At 35.9% G+C, this 16,454-nt stretch overlaps 1 long non-coding RNA gene across 1 annotated transcript; it reads right to left on the bottom strand.

Moving 5' to 3' along the window:
- Positions 1-12,214: 12,214 nt before the first annotated feature.
- Positions 12,215-13,321, bottom strand: LOC118484157. Its single transcript, XR_004872997.1, has 3 exons — positions 12,870-13,321; positions 12,530-12,693; positions 12,215-12,461 (listed from the first exon to the last, which is right to left on the bottom strand). It is a non-coding gene; the product is annotated as an uncharacterized LOC118484157 (long non-coding RNA).
- Between the last annotated feature and the right edge of the window lie 3,133 nt (positions 13,322-16,454).

Below are 16,454 nucleotides of genomic sequence, written 5' to 3'. Positions count from 1 at the left end.
AAGGGTTTCCTGGAGATAATCTATAAATTACACAAATGCACGTGTGTTAGTATAATAACCCATTTTAACATTAGTAATACCCTCCCCGAGACGGCATTCCAACGACTACGTCGGGCAGAACCACGACAGCCGTTACGGAACCCTAGATCAATCGGGCAGCGTATCTAATACGTCTCCAGGGGTTATAATACTTACATCGTAGCAGAACCTCGCTATTTTAGGGGGTATTGGACTCGGGTATAATGCCCACTATTTAAAAGCTAGAGAGAAAGAAAGAAATTTTGAGCGAAACTGACTGAAGGCCGTTGCCCTCTATTTATAGTTGTGAAATCGCGTCCCCACGCGGCCCGCGTGGAGTTTGGCCAGGCCTTACGCGGCCCGCGTTGACCCAAAGTCAACGTATAGCTTGTTCCGGTCATCATCTAGGGTTGACACGAGTTGGACACGTGGCGGCTCCGGGTCATGCCACCATTCTGGACACTCGCGGCCCGCATGGACTTAATCAACCATGTACGCGGCCCGCATCAACTTGTGCTTTAGGAAAAGTCTGGTTACACCCTCGCGCGGCCCGCTTTAACTTGAGGTGAGGCCCTACGCGGCCCGCCTCAACTTAATAATTATTGTTTTTATATATTTTATATAGTATAATCTATTTTCGGGCACAGTTTTCATATACGGGGTGCATATAAAGACATATTGATATATTTAAAGATATATTAGGGTCTCGGAATTATTATGAGGATGTCGGTTTTACCGAGGGTTGTTATAGGAGTCGTCGTTTCTGGAAGATGTAAACGAAGAGCCGCCGGAAATACAAGTCGGGTCGTGGTCGGAGTCCCCGTTTTGGAAGATGCAAACGAGGGAAACCGGCATTTTGTTGAACAAATTGGGGTTTTGTGGTCAGAGCCGATTCATGGTCGGAGTCGCCATTTTGAACAAATTGGGGTTTTGTTGCTTATGGGAAACTGTGCACTATTAGATTGAGAGAAATTGTGAAAGTGGGGAATTGTGTTGTTGTACAAATTGAATTTAGCCATTTTGGAAGATAACATGACTATTCGATTGAAGCTTTTTAAAAGTTGGGGAAACTGTGTGAAATTTACATCTTAATGTGAAATTAATTGTGGGGTTTTGTTGTTTACGAAGAAGTGGGTGGTGTGGGGGTGGGAGTGGGTGATGGCAGGCGGTGGTGATGGTGGCGGGAGGTGGGGGGGGGGGGTTTGCACTAGAGAGAGCGCAGAGAGAGTGTCTGTGTTTAGATATATGTAAATATAATATATAAATCATTTTGTTTTAATTATTAAAATGGTGTTTTAAATAAATAAGTAAAAAGTCCAAATTACCCTTCACTTAAGGGTAATTTAGTAAGGGTAATTTAGTTTTTTTACATCAACTTAACTGAGAAAACTAACGTCCATCCACTCCAGGGACTATCCGAGTAACAAATTGTCAAACCACAGGGACCACGGGTGTAATTTCTAAAAGTTGGAGAATATAGGTGTTATTTTACAAAACCACAGGGACTATCCGTGCATTTTACTCTTGATATTATATAAATATAAATGAATCTATCTACGATAATAAAAGAAACCAACTTTTGGACACGTGTCATTCATTAAAGGTATCCTTAAATCTATACTTATTTTATATTAATTAAATAAATAAATAATAAATTAATATTAAATCTTATCATACTTTAATAAAATATTATCCTGAAATCTAAATTGTTAATTTAATCTATTTTTAAAACAAATACCTCTCTATCCTACTTATCTTATATTATATATAAATAATAAATTAATATTAAATGTTATCCTAATTTATTAAAAATATAACTTTTTTTTGGTATACAAAATTATATTTATTCAACTCGTGAAAAACACAGGGTTTTTAAAAATATTTTTTTATTATTTACTATTCAAAGTTACATTTATATAACCCGAGTAATACACGAAGTTTTTAAATATATAAATTTTTATCATTTGCTATGTAAAATTATATTTATTAAATACGTGTAATACAAAAGGGTTTTTTATAGATATAATTTTTTTATTATGTGGTAGATTTTTCAACCCGACTATACATAAGTTTTTTAAAGATACGATATTTTTAGTATTTAATATATAAAATTACATTTATTTAATCTGCGTAATACACATGGTTTTTAAAGATATAACTCTTTTTTAGATCTATTCAACATGTGTAATATATGGGGTTTTTAAGGATTTAATTTTTTATTTTTTGGTAGATTTATTCAACCCGATTATACACGTGTTTTTTAAAGATACAACATTTTTAGTATTTAGTATACAATTATTTAATCTGTGTAATACACATGGTTTTTAAAGATATTTTTTTTATTATTTGATATATAAAACTACATTTATTTAACCCGTATAATACACGGTGTTCATAAAGATATAACTTTTTATTATTTAATATATAAAATTACATTTATTCAATCCGTGTAATACACGGATTCTAGTTGATATTATATAAATAGCCTAAACTCTTAGACTAAAGGGTATGGGGGCCGGCTGAGGCCCGGCTAGGACCGGCGCCGGTGTTGGGAATCATGGTATCAGAAAAATAGCGGAAGCGGTTTATATAATTTACCAAAAGCCGATTATATAAATTTGATTTATTAATCCGATTAATAAATATTCCCAATCAGGATCAAGGTTATACGCGTATAAACAAATAAACTAAATAAACAACCATAGAGGGTTTTAGTAATCAACCTTTGACGACTACACCGGAATTGTAACACGCGGGTTACAACGAATCCTCGCTAGTAGGAAGTTCACAACCGAGCACAAGATACCTCTAGTAGAACCGACTAAGAAGAAGGTGGTTATTCAAAAAAAGTCTCTTTGGGTTTCCACCTTAAACATCCTTTTATTCTAAAAGGTGTCTCTTGGGTTTCCACATTAAACATCCTTTTATTAGAAAAAGGTGTCTCTTGGGTTTCCATTATTATTATTTCACAAATAATAATCTACCTACTCGTGAACATATACGATTCGTGTACCAACGTGTAACTCTTCGGATCGTACCAAGTTAGTTACGTTGACTTTAATTAAGGTCGGACATACATATATCCAACAATCTCCCACTTGGACGATTTTAATTAAATGAGTCAACGTGTGCAGAGTTGGACGCCTAGCTGCATTGCACTGCTCTTAACACGGCATGACACTTTACAGTCGTCAACTAGTTCTTTGCGTTCAAGTAACACTTTACTTAACCAAATACTATAGCCCTGATAATTCTATCAATAAGTCCCTTCTGTATAGAACATTCGTTGATCATAAGACATGGATCATTCATTCTTATATAGTGATCAACCATTCTCTATTCTCGTCTTTAATTCAAAGTGGTCTAACGAACTACTCTTAGTCCGAGCGTGGCCACACGTTTATTCCAGTTTGAGTTTAACGAGGGCGCCAGAATGTCTAAACTTCTAATCCCATAGAAGTACAGAATTCCATCAGCACCATACAACTCCCACTTAACCTTGGATTCCTCCCAACGCTACCCGGATTACTACCCATGTTTCAGGACAGTGTTAGATAACATCAAAGATTGTCCTTGATCAATGTAGTTTAATATGTGCCTAAAGAAAAAGGACAGATTGAACATATCAATATCAAAACATCTCATGACTTAGATCCATGGAGATCGTTTTGAAGCGAGTCACATCCAATATCATTCCCTAGTGATATCTGTGAATTTTGATTCTCAAACTCTTGAGTTATTCATCTCATGAATACAATCATCTCAATTCACAATAGTCTTACATTCAAATTCATTCCCATGTAATTTGATCGACTACGGATATTTTAGAATACGCTTATTCAAGGATATAAACATACAAATAACGAACACAGTTACAAAATAATTAAACTTGCATTTAACCAATAAATCAAATAACTATTTCAATGTAACTGTTGTAGTTCAAAATTAAAACACCAATACTAACTACAGATCATGCCCACTGTCTAGCAAATCTAAGCCCTATTTTTCCAGCATGCTCCTCATGTTTAGCTTGAGGTAGAGGCTTAGTAAAGGGGTCAGCCAGATTTAGATCTGTATGAACTTTGCTTATTACGATGTCTCCACGCTCTATTATCTCTCTAATATAGTGGAATTTTCTGAGTATATGCCTTGTGGTTTGATGCGACCTTGGTTCTTTTGCAAGAGCAATGGCACCAGTATTGTCACACAGCATCTCGATTGGTTTCTTTATGCTAGGCATAACATCGAGATCAGTAATGAACTTCTTCATCCAGGCAGCCTCCTTAGCAGCATCCGATGCAGCATTGTATTCTGATTCACAGGTGGATTGAGCAACCACACTTTGCTTCGAGCTCTTCCAAGTAACAGCCCCACCATTCAGAATGAAAACATATTCAGTCTGTGATCTTGAATCGTCACGATCAGTCTGGAAACTTGCATCAGTATAACATTCAACTGATAGCTCCTCATCCAGTCCTCCATATATTAAGAACATGTCCTTAGTCCTTCTTAAGTACTTAAGAATGTTCTTCACTGCAGCCCAGTGGCTCTCTCCTGGATTCTGTTGATATCTACTCGTCATGCTAAGAGCATACGAGACATCAGGTCTGGTACATAACATGGCGTACATGATGGAACCGATAGCAGAAGCATATGGAACTCTTTCCATTTTCTTCTTTTCCTCTTCGGTCTTAGCACACTGCTCACCATTAAGAATGGTTCCATGTGCCATGGGCAAGAGCCCCCTTTTTGAGTCTTGCATTGAGAAGCGTCGTATGACCTTATCAATATATGTACTTTGACTTAAACCTAATAACCGCTTTGACCTATCTCTATAAATTTTTATTCCTAGAATATAAGCGGCATCACCAAGATCTTTCATTGCGAAACATTTTCCCAACCAAGCCTTAACATCTTTTAGCATGGGGATATTGTTTCCAATGATTAGTATGTCATCTACATACAGAATTAGAAAAGTGATATAGCTCCCACTAGATTTCTTGTAAACACACGGTTCATCTTCGTTTTTAATGAAGCCAAACTCTTTAATTTTCTGATCAAAACGAAGATTCCAGCTGCGAGATGCTTGCTTCAATCCATAGATGGATTTATTTAGCTTGCACACCTTATTAGGATTATTTGGATCGACAAAACCTTCAGGTTGAACCATATAGACATCTTCAAGTAAGTGTCCATTAAGGAACGCGGTCTTGACATCCATTTGCCATATCTCATAGTCATAATATGCAGCAATGGCAACTAGAATTCTAATAGACTTAAGCATGGCTACTGGCGAAAAAGTTTCCTCATAATCAGTTCCTTGAGTCTGAGTGAACCCTTTTGCTACAAGCCTTGCTTTGTAGGTTTGCACTTTTCCATCCATGTCGGTCTTCTTCTTGAAGATCCATTTGTTTCCTACAGTCCGACCTTCGGTAGGAAGATCAACCAAATCCCAGACTTGGTTATCATACATGGATTGCATCTCTGCATTCATGGCTTCTTGCCATTTCTTGGATTCTGAATCCAACATTGCAGCTTTGTAAGTAGCAGGTTCAGCTTCATCAATCATGAAGATATCGTCATACCTTTCAGGGGCACGACGATCCCTAATACTTCTTCGAACACTTGGTGTTTCTGTTGTTTCTTGAGTCCTCTCAGGCTCAACTTCAACAACTAGATCAGTTACTTCTGGTTCTGTCTGAACAACTGGTTCAGTCACTTGTGATTCTCGAATTTCTTCAAGATCCACATGGTTTTCTCCAATCCCTCGTGCCAGAAGCTCTTCCTCCAAGAAAGTGCCTCTGCGTTTAGTGAAAATCTTATTTTCAGTGGGATGGTAGAAAAGGTAACCGATCCTTTTAGCGTATCCTACGAAAACCACTTTTTCGCCTCTGGGATCTAGTTTATCCGAAGATTCTAGAGTGACATAAGCGTTACATCCCCAGACCTTGAGATAGGATACTTTTGGTTTCTTTCCATGCCATATCTCATAAGGCGTTTTGTCAACCTTCTTCGTTGGAGCTATATTCACAAGTTTTGCGGCAGTTTCTAGAGCATAACTCCAAAAGGAGCGTGGGAGGGTTGTTCGACACATCATTGATCGAACCATATCTAATAGAGTTCGATTTCTCCATTCAGACACACCATTATGTTGTGGTGTTCCAGCTGGAGTAAGCTGTGAAACTATTCCACTATCCTTTAGATGGTCGATAAACTCCTGACTAAGATATTCACCGCCTCGATCTGATCGAAGCATCTTAATAGTTCTATTTAGCTGATTCTATACTTCGTTTTGGTACTCCTTGAACTTTTCAAATGTCTCATGTTTATGCTTCATAAGATAAACATAACCATATCTACTGAAATCATCAGTAAATGTAACAAAGTATCTTTCTCCATGTCTTGACATTATTCTGAATGGACCACATACATCTGTATGTACAAGTCCCAACAGATCATTAGCTCTTTCTCCAACATTTGAAAAATGTGCTTTTGTTAACTTTCCACTTAAGCATGATTCGCATTTGCCAAACGTTTCTGAACCCTTAGAATCTAATATTCCTGCGGTTTTAAGCTGTTTAACACGATTCTCGCTTATGTGACCAAGTCTACAATGCCACATATACGTATCGTTAAAGTCTAACTTGTTACGTTTATGGGAGATGTTGCATAATATGTTATTGTTTTGGATTTCTATCTCATAGATTCCATTGTTTGGTTTTGCATCAAAGTAAAATACATCATTAAAATAAGCATAAATAAATTCACCATTAAAATGATAATTGAAACCTTGTCCATGCAAAGCAGAAACCGAAACAATATTTCTAGTAACACTAGGAATAAAATAAACATTGTTCAAAACAAGTTCTAAACCAGAAGGAAGTAAAAGAACATATTCTCCAATCGCCTTCACAGCAACTCTTTGTCCATTGCCAACATGGACCTCCAAGTCGCCTTGTTTCAGCTTCTTAATCTTTCTTAGTCCCTGCAAAGCATTACAAATGTGAAAACCACATCCTGTGTCAAACACCCATGTTTTGCCAGAAAAAGAAAAGATTTCAATAACATATATACCTGAGGACTCTCCTCCTGAAGCCTTGGCTTGCTTCAGTTCAGCTAAATACTTAGCACAGTTCCTCTTCCAGTGCCCAATTTCATTACAATGAAAACACTTGGCATCCTTTTGAGGCTTCTTGTTTGCAACTAATTTGCCTTTGCCCTTCCCTTTGCCCTGATTGCCCCTTTTCTTGGTGTTAGGTTTCTTAACATGACCCTCCTTGATCATCAGCACTGGTGCAGTCTTGCTGGGTATATTCACCTCAGCAGTTTTGAGCATCTGATGCAGCTCTGCAAGTGTCTTCTCCATCCCATTCATATTGTAGTTCATAGTGAACTGATCATATGACTTAGGTAATGAGTTGAGGATGATATCCCCAGCTAACTCATCACTCAAGGGGGATTCCAGACGAGCCAAATGATCAACATATGCCTTCATTTTTAGCACATGAGCGCTAACTGATGTACCCTCTTGCATACGAGTGGTTATGAGTGATCTCATCACATCAAACCTCTCATGACGAGCCTTCTGTTGGAACATTTCAACCAGGTGCTCATTCATCTCATATGCCATCTTGTCATCCATGGTCCTTTGAAGTTCAGGAATCATGGATGCTAACATTAAACATGAGACTTTCATAGAGTCATCAAAGTGCTTTGCATAGTTTCTATATGCAACAGTTTGCTGATTGATGGGTTCATCAGGGACTGGCGTTTCAAGAACATACAGTTTGCTCTCCGCCTTGAGAACAATTTTCAAGTTGCGGTGCCAGTCCATGAAGTTGGAGTGGTTCAGTTTGTCCTTCTCTAAGATGGACTTGAGAGAGAATTGGGAGGAATTGTTTTCAGTTGACATCTACAAAATTCAAAATTAATTAATTAGTATTTTATGTTTTAAATATCTTAATTTAATTTTATGACCCAAAAACAAAATTTTTAAATAAGATGAGATCCCGATTCATCATATGACAGTGAATTGGCTTAAGCACTATCCACTGGTATGATTATGTAGGTAAACAACGATTGTTAATTGTGTCCACTACACAACTCTCCATTTGGGGTTATCGCTTAAAACGATGTATGTTTAACCCCAACTATGCCCACTTGATGAACAAGTGATGTTTTGTCCTTTACTATTAACTGTATCACCGGCCTATGTTACACATGAAACGCGATGATTACCTTCTTTCATGATGGATGCCCAGATGCAGGGTATAGCACTAACATTTGGGTTCGATTTAGAATGAAGTGTTAACTCGTTAAGGGTGGCATAAAACATCAATTTAAAATTTGGGATTTATTTTAATATTTACCAAAAAAAAATATTTTGAATAACTCGTAGCATGAGGCGAGTTACACAATAGTTTATAAAATCCAATTTTATATAATTCGTGATAATAGAAACTCCTTTCCACGCTCGCACGATATAGTATTAAATACCCTATTAAACTATGTCGGTCGATTTATCGCGAATGATCTTGTTTTAAATATTAATAAAACCCTTTTATTAAGTATACTTTTAGTTTTATAAAACTTGTTTTAATAAAACCGTTGTCTTGATTGTGAAAATTTTATTTATTTTGGGTTATCTAGATTATTTACAATAAATAAAACACAACCACAAAACACAATAATAAAAATCGAATCGAGCCACTAATAGGTTGGCCGTTTCGTTTTAGCCAGAAACGAAACGAACTAGTCAAAAGGGTTTCAAAAGCTAATTTTTGAAAACTCCCACTTGACCCGCGATCTCTATCTTCATGGTACCTGTTCGCCATTTATCTTGATCTTGTACTTGAGGGATTACAATAATAAATTTAAAATACAATAAACCAAATTTATTCTAATCCTATCTATTACATCGGATCCAATATCCGAAGAAAAAAAATACAAATCAAAATAAAACCATAACCAATACAACCATGACAAAGGTCATAACCTAGGGCTCGATTCACATCACAATCCATAGACAACCAAAAGCTTTTGATCTTTTGTCAAAACAAATATTTTTTGACAAATAAAACATAGATCAAAATTATAACTTTACCATCTATACGCGTGTAACCGTGGCTCTGATACCACTGTTGGGAATCATGGTATCAGAAAAATAGCGGAAGCGGTTTATATAATTTACCAAAAGCCGATTATATAAATTCGATTTATTAATCCGATTAATAAATATTCCCAATCAGGATCAAGGTTATACGCGTATAAACAAATAAACTGAATAAACAACCATAGAGGGTTTTAGTAATCAACCTTTGACGACTACACCGGAATTGTAACACGCAGGTTACAACGAATCCTCGCTAGTAGGAAGTTCACAACCGAGCACAATATACCTCTAGTAGAACCGGCCAAGAAGAAGGTGGTTATTCAAAAAAAGTCTCTTTGGGTTTCCACCTTAAACATCCTTTTATTCTAAAAGGTGTCTCTTGGGTTTCCACATTAAACATCCTTTTATTAGAAAAAGGTGTCTCTTGGGCTTCCACTATTATTATTTCACAAATAATAATCTACCTACTCGTGAACATATACGATTCGTGTACCAACTTGTAACTCTTCGGATCGTACCAAGTTAGTTACGTTGACTTTAATTAAGGTCGGACATACATATATCCAACAGCCGGTCCCCCACACCGCCCCCCATAGGGTCGGCTCGGCAACATCGGCTCCCCACAGCCGGATGTGCCGTGCCTCTCTCCTCTCTCCTTCTCTCACATATACCTATACATATATATATATATATATATATATATATATATATATATATATATATATATATATATATATATATATATATAGGGAGCCGCTAGAATGAAAACCACCTCGAGTTGTAAGAACCCCGAGAACCACACCCCACGGAGCGCCGTTCGCCATGATTTTTTTTTACAAGTAGATGTGTATATTATAAACACAGCCGTAAAAAATCATGGCGAACGGCGCTCCGTGGGGTGTAGTTTTTTACACCACAACTTTGGTGAAAAAAAAAGAAAAAAGAAAAAAAAATTAAAAACACCAAACTTGTGGTGTAAAAAACTACACCATACGGAGCGCCGTTCGCCATGATTTTTTACGGCCGTGTTTATAATACACACATCTACTTGTAAAAAAAAATCATGGCGAACGGCGCTCCGTGGGGTGTAGTTCTCGCGGTTCTTACAACTCGGGGTGGTTTTCATTCTAGCAGCCCCCTATATATATATATATATATATATATATATAAAGGGGCTCATCCCCCACCCCCTTAGGTCCATCCCCTCCAAACCAAGCTTACGTGGCGTCTACATGGCGGCCCATCCCCTTGGGGATGAGGCTCCCATACCCTTTAGCCTAATCATGACCACAGTGGCGGATCTAGGATTCCGACCAAGCGGGAACGTTTTATAAATAAGCGGTAACAAAATCGAAAAAACATCAAATTTTTCCAAAATTTACACTAAAAATATCAAAAATTTTCCGACCAAGCGGTAGCGGAGGCTACCTCTTGATACACTTTACATCCGCCCCTGTATGACCGGACAAATCAACGATTGCGATTGATCAACCGTACACTGGGCCCATCAATAAGGCCAACATGTTTTGTTCTACTAAAAGAAACAAAATCACTCCTTTAAATCAACGATAGTGTTTTGTTATATCATCTTTTATTATCATTCCAAAAATGTATGTTTCGAATTTAATAAAAAAACAATTTAATACGCTTTAATATTTGATAATCAGTTATTAATCATACAAGTGGTTTTGGTGTTCTAGCAGCAAAGCAAAGCCTTTTTCAATACATTAAGCGTGATGTCCTGGGTTTAAATCTTACAAGAAATATGAAATTCGTCTTTTAAATTTTTTTTATTAATCATACAAGTTATTTCTTAATTACTATCAGATTTGCATGTAAATGAACTGAATGCTTAGTGTATCATTCGATGAAAAGTATGTTTATGAGCGTAAATGAACGAGCAACATGTGTTCATGTTCGCTTATTTAATAAACAATTTTTTAATTAATGTCCTTTCATTTATATAGTCATGTAACATTATTTATTAATTGTTAGCAATTGCCCATCATGCATCAACCCATCACCCAAATCAATTTCAAAACCAAACTTTGGGTAATAGACTAACGAATTGAACAAACAATTTGGGTAATAGGCTAACGAAATGAACAAACAAACACGAAGACGCAGTGGTGAAGCTTCTTGTTGGCCCAGGGTGCCCTGGCCTCACCTGATCTTTCGCTCGTAGTATTAAGTTTACCGAAATTTTCTTTTATAGTGTAGAATATCGGCTTTTTAAGAGTCCGGTTCCTACGGTTGTTTCGTTCAAGCTCCGCCACTGCGAACACATTCATTTTCTTTGTCCACTTAAGTTTGGTTACGTATGTTTATGTTATTTCATTTCATTTACGTTCGTTTATGTTCATCATTTACATTTGTTGATGTTTGTTCCAAACTTGCTCATTTTCTTAAGAAACTAACATAAACAAGAAAATTCACTTAAATGTTTATAGTTGTAAGATTAGAGTTAAACGAAATGTTGTGTTAGTGATATTTTTAGGGTATTTTTATATATTACGACTTGAATTATTTAAAAGCATTGTTAAAATCAAATTATTGATTCCATTGGTATATGTTGAACGGACAATAGTTCGACAAGTGGCGGTCGAACCAATTCAATGACCCTCATCATTATCCACCAATTAGATTTCAATTAATTCATGAATTGAGAGGAGTGTGGTATACCATGAGAATCAGGATCCATTTGGTAATTAATGACTCAAATCACCATCCTCACACCCCCACAACCTTATAAATATTAAAAAGAAAAGAGTAAACTGCCATTTTAGTTCATATGGTTTGGCCAGTTTTGCCACTTTAGTCTAAATCTCAAACTTATTACATCTGGGTCCCTGTGGTTTGCATTTTGTTGTCATTTTAGTCCAAAATTCAAAAACCCCATTTTTTTGACTGTTACAACCTCCTATTTTGTCCTTTAGTGTAGGGGCATTTTGGTCCATGTTAATTTATTATAACATTTCAATAATTAATAACATCATCTTCAAGAACATCATCAAACATCATCATCAAAACCCAGAAAATTCAGAAAATCAAGAACATCATCTTCAAGAAAATCAAGAACCCAGAAAATCAAGAACATCATCAAAACCCAGACCTCGTTCATCTTCAAACATCATCATCAAAACCCAGAAAATCAAGAACATCATCTTCAAGAACCATCATCTCTCACGGCAGATCTGAACCACCATCAACATCATCTTCAAGAACATCATCAAAACCCAGACCTCGTTCATCTTCAAACATCATCATCAAAACCCATAAAATCAAGAACACCATCTTTTCCGATATCAACTCTACAAACTCGTCATTCGGTCTGCATCACAACCGTAAACATCAATCAAAAAGTTAAAGCCTACTAAAAACATCAATCAAGAAACTTACATATATGAAACATCAGTTGATTTCTGTTGAGAGGGTTCACTCTTTCCACTGATAGATGATCTATACAACTCTGAAAGTGACATCTTTGAATCAAAATTTCACAAAAAAAAATCTCTCAAATTCACTCACACCCTTCAAGAACTCCAACCCACTTGAAGAAACCCCTGCAGAAACCATGACACCAAACATATTCTTTAATGGTGCCCTAAAAGATAAACAAACCAAAGCTGAAAATCAATCTAATTAACCTTCAAAAATGCATTCTTTAAGCAATTAACTAACTACCCACAACAGATTATTAATAAAGGTATAAACTTGATGAAAGAAAGTAGAAACCCACCTCTGTAACTGCAATAAGAATCACAATCAAGAATACCAAAAAGAAGATCAGTTGATTTGAGCAGGCATGATTGATTTTATGAGGATATGAAGTGATAATCTTGAAGACCCAGATGATATCTTGATTGAAATTAGTGTAAATATGTTGAAAATGGTGAAAGTGATAATCTTGAAGACCCAGACCTCGTCCATCTCTCACGGCAGATCTGAACCACCATCCCGCACCAACAACCCCGCACCACCACCACACCGGCAGATCTGAACCACCATCTCTCCTCCATCCTTCTTTCTTTTCAGATCTGTAAAGATCGACGTTATTTCCGGCAGGTTATAGCAACGAGATGTTGATGATGACTGATGATGATGATGATGGACGGTGATTATGATTATGAGGGTGTGGCTCGGGTTTGGGTTTGGTGAAGGTGGTGACGGCGGCTATGATGAGGGTTTGTGGTTTGGGAGGGATGATGAAGATAATGATGATGGGTTTGTGGTTTGCAAGATGATGAAGATGATGTCTTTATGATGATGACGACTGATGATGAATTAAGGAGATATGTTTTAATAAATTTAAAAAATGACCAAAATGCTCCTGCACTAAAGGACAAAATAGGCAGCTTTCAACAGTCAAAAAATAGGGTTTTTGGATTTTGGACTAAAATGGCAACAAAATGCAAACCACAGGGACCCAGATGTAATAAGTTTGAGATTTGGACTAAAGTGGCAAAACTGGCCAAACCACAGGGACCAAAATGGCAGTTTACTCAAAAGAAAAAAAAAACAATTGACCCATGACATTATAGCTAATGATATTTTGTAGGTGAGATAAAGCTTAAGGGTGGAGGGTATAGTCAAACAACTTAGGGTGTTTGAGCGAAATCCTACCCAATAGTATTATGTCATGTCAACTTCTCATTCTACTCCCCATTTTACACTCAATCACTAGGTATAGTCAAACACCCCTTAATTAAAAAAAAAACATGATTGGTTGAGCCTCTCTCTCTCCTCTCTCCTCTCATCACTCTCCCCCCTCAATCGGTGAACACTCACCGAAATTCACTACCTCTCTCTAACTCAAACACCCAACTCAATATAGTGGGGGTGGTCACCGATCGGTGACTCCACTCAAACACCCTTATACCCTCCACCCTAAAGACCTTAAAGACCACTAGGTTCTAAGTTTGAACCCACAAGGAGGTTTTTTCCAAATATGTTTGGTTTTCTCTTAAATTTGCGTATATATATTATTGTCTAGTGGTAATGAATATAATCAGATGGTTTCGTTGGTGACACGATAATATTCTAGTATTACGTCAATGATTCAAAATTGCTACTAAAAAATTAAAGGGAGTATTTCACATAATAGTAACCAAGTTTTAAAAGTGTTCTAATTAGGTCACTGGTGTCGCTTTTGTCACAATTAGATAACTTAACATTCAAATTGAGCCATGTCTTTTTTTTCCACGTGTCAAGAAAAAAATGGAGCATAAGATGTTGGGGTTAAATTATTTTAATATATGAAATTATATTTATTAAAAATAAAAACCATTTAATTACATTAAAAATTAAAAAAACAAGTTACAATCCACGTCATCACTCGACGTTAGCATCAAATAAAAGAGAAAAAAGAAACAAAAATCCACATCACCACGGTTATCTACGAAATGGATGAAACCCTTAATTTTAATGAAGAATGAATGTTGAATGATCTGATTAAAACACTTTTGAAACTTGAGTGACCTAATTGAAACATTTTTGAAACTTTGTTACTATTTTACAAAGTTACCCCAAAATTAAAAAACAATTAATTAAAGAGGAGGAAAGAAGGAGTTTTCTTTTTGAAAGATGGCCATGATAAAGAAAAGGTTATAGATAGAAAAATATCATTTGCGGGTCCCACCTAATGTGTCAGCCTGTGGTCACAGAGTCGGTCACGTGACGCACGGAGCCCACCCTCCTTCCTTACCGACACTTGATATCTTTATTTATTTATTTTTTGTGTTGGCCGCGTCACGTACGCGTTCTCTATATAAAATACGAAATAAAATAACAGAAGATAAGGGTGAAAGGAGTGGTTAAACAGGTGAAAGTGGCAAACTTTAAAATGGACCAATCAGAGAGTGCTACGTCAAAGAGGAGAAAAAGTTTAAACTTTGTTGAAAAGTGTTGACAATTGTTTAGACAGTTGAAAGTGGCAAACTTTTTTTTTTGTTTTTTTGTTTTTAAAAATTATGTGTTAAATAAAAACAATAAAGCATCAAATTAATTAAAAAAAACTACATTAAATGTTGATTTATATAATGAAAAGTATAATTTTTTTTAATGATAAAGCATCAAATTAATTACACACACCCCAAGGTCTTGTCTCTCCCCTTTGTCGATCGGTGACCACATACCAATTGTGAAGTTTGGCGCACGGTAAACTAGGGAGGGCGGCGGTGTTACCGCTCGGCTTTCTCCTTTGCCGAGTGGTTTCCCGCACCACTCCCTTCACCCTAAAGTTGCAAATCAGACATCGAAGTGAGATATATAACAAAAATCACAAATCAACTTTTAACTTCTATTACTTTATTTGTGGTAGTGTAACCAATGGCTCACCTTTAACTCATTAAATCATTAATTATAAGTTATTATATAGCTCTTACGATTCATTATAGAAAGATAATTTATAATTCTGCAACAAGAACACCTTATATACATGAAAAAGTTTTATAAAAAAGTTAGAAAGTTTACTTTTCTTCATAATTAATTAAGTTTTAGTTGAATTTATAATACGCTAACAACGTTTGCATCTACAATGATCCAAAGGCTACAAATATATGATGGTCGTGATGACTGATATTGGGTGACAATAGTGGCTGAGCTAGCCTATTAATTTTAGGGTAGTCTGAAAATATTTTTTTTTAGTTTGGATTTTGGGTTAACTTTATCAATTATATTTTAGGCCTCATTTCAATTATTTAATTTGGACTTATTTTATCATTCAGGCTTAATTATTCTACAAGTTTTCAGGTTGTAAAATGTTTGTGCTTATAAGAAAAATTGGATTTTACTAAAATCAAGTATCATATTTTTTGTTAGGGGTATACTCGTATTTTTTAAGAGTATCCTTGTATAAAACCAAAAAAATAAAACAAAAAATAACACTATAAATACGGGGTTGAGTCGTAGCCCGTGCTACGACCACTAATACTATAGTTCCGCCCATTTCATTGTCGTTAGACCATGTGTAGTGGTTTAGTGAATAATGCCCATACCTTTGTACGTTTTCCGTCATGTGGCAGTACAGTCAGTAAGGGGGCATTATTTGGCGTTTTTATAAAAAGGGCGTAGTGAAATAATGCTCCAACCCATCCTTACACAATTATTATTTTTTTAAATTAAAATGTTAAAATACTTCATTAAATTAAAAAAATTACAAAACTAAAAATAAAAAAAATAAAAACCGACTAAACTGAAAAAAAAAACAAATTAAAATAATAAAAAACCGGAAATAAAAAAAGGAACATTACTAAAAAAAATAAAAAAAATGATAATCTAAAGGCCGTATTTTTCCCGAAGTTTTTGACGGTGCATTTGCGCAACG

The sequence above is a fragment of the Helianthus annuus genome, chromosome 11 (genome assembly GCF_002127325.2).
Source record: "Helianthus annuus cultivar XRQ/B chromosome 11, HanXRQr2.0-SUNRISE, whole genome shotgun sequence".
Lineage (NCBI taxonomy): Eukaryota > Viridiplantae > Streptophyta > Magnoliopsida > Asterales > Asteraceae > Helianthus > Helianthus annuus.
The sequence above is the reverse complement of the archived record's forward strand: the minus strand, read 5'-3'. Positions and strand labels throughout refer to the sequence as shown.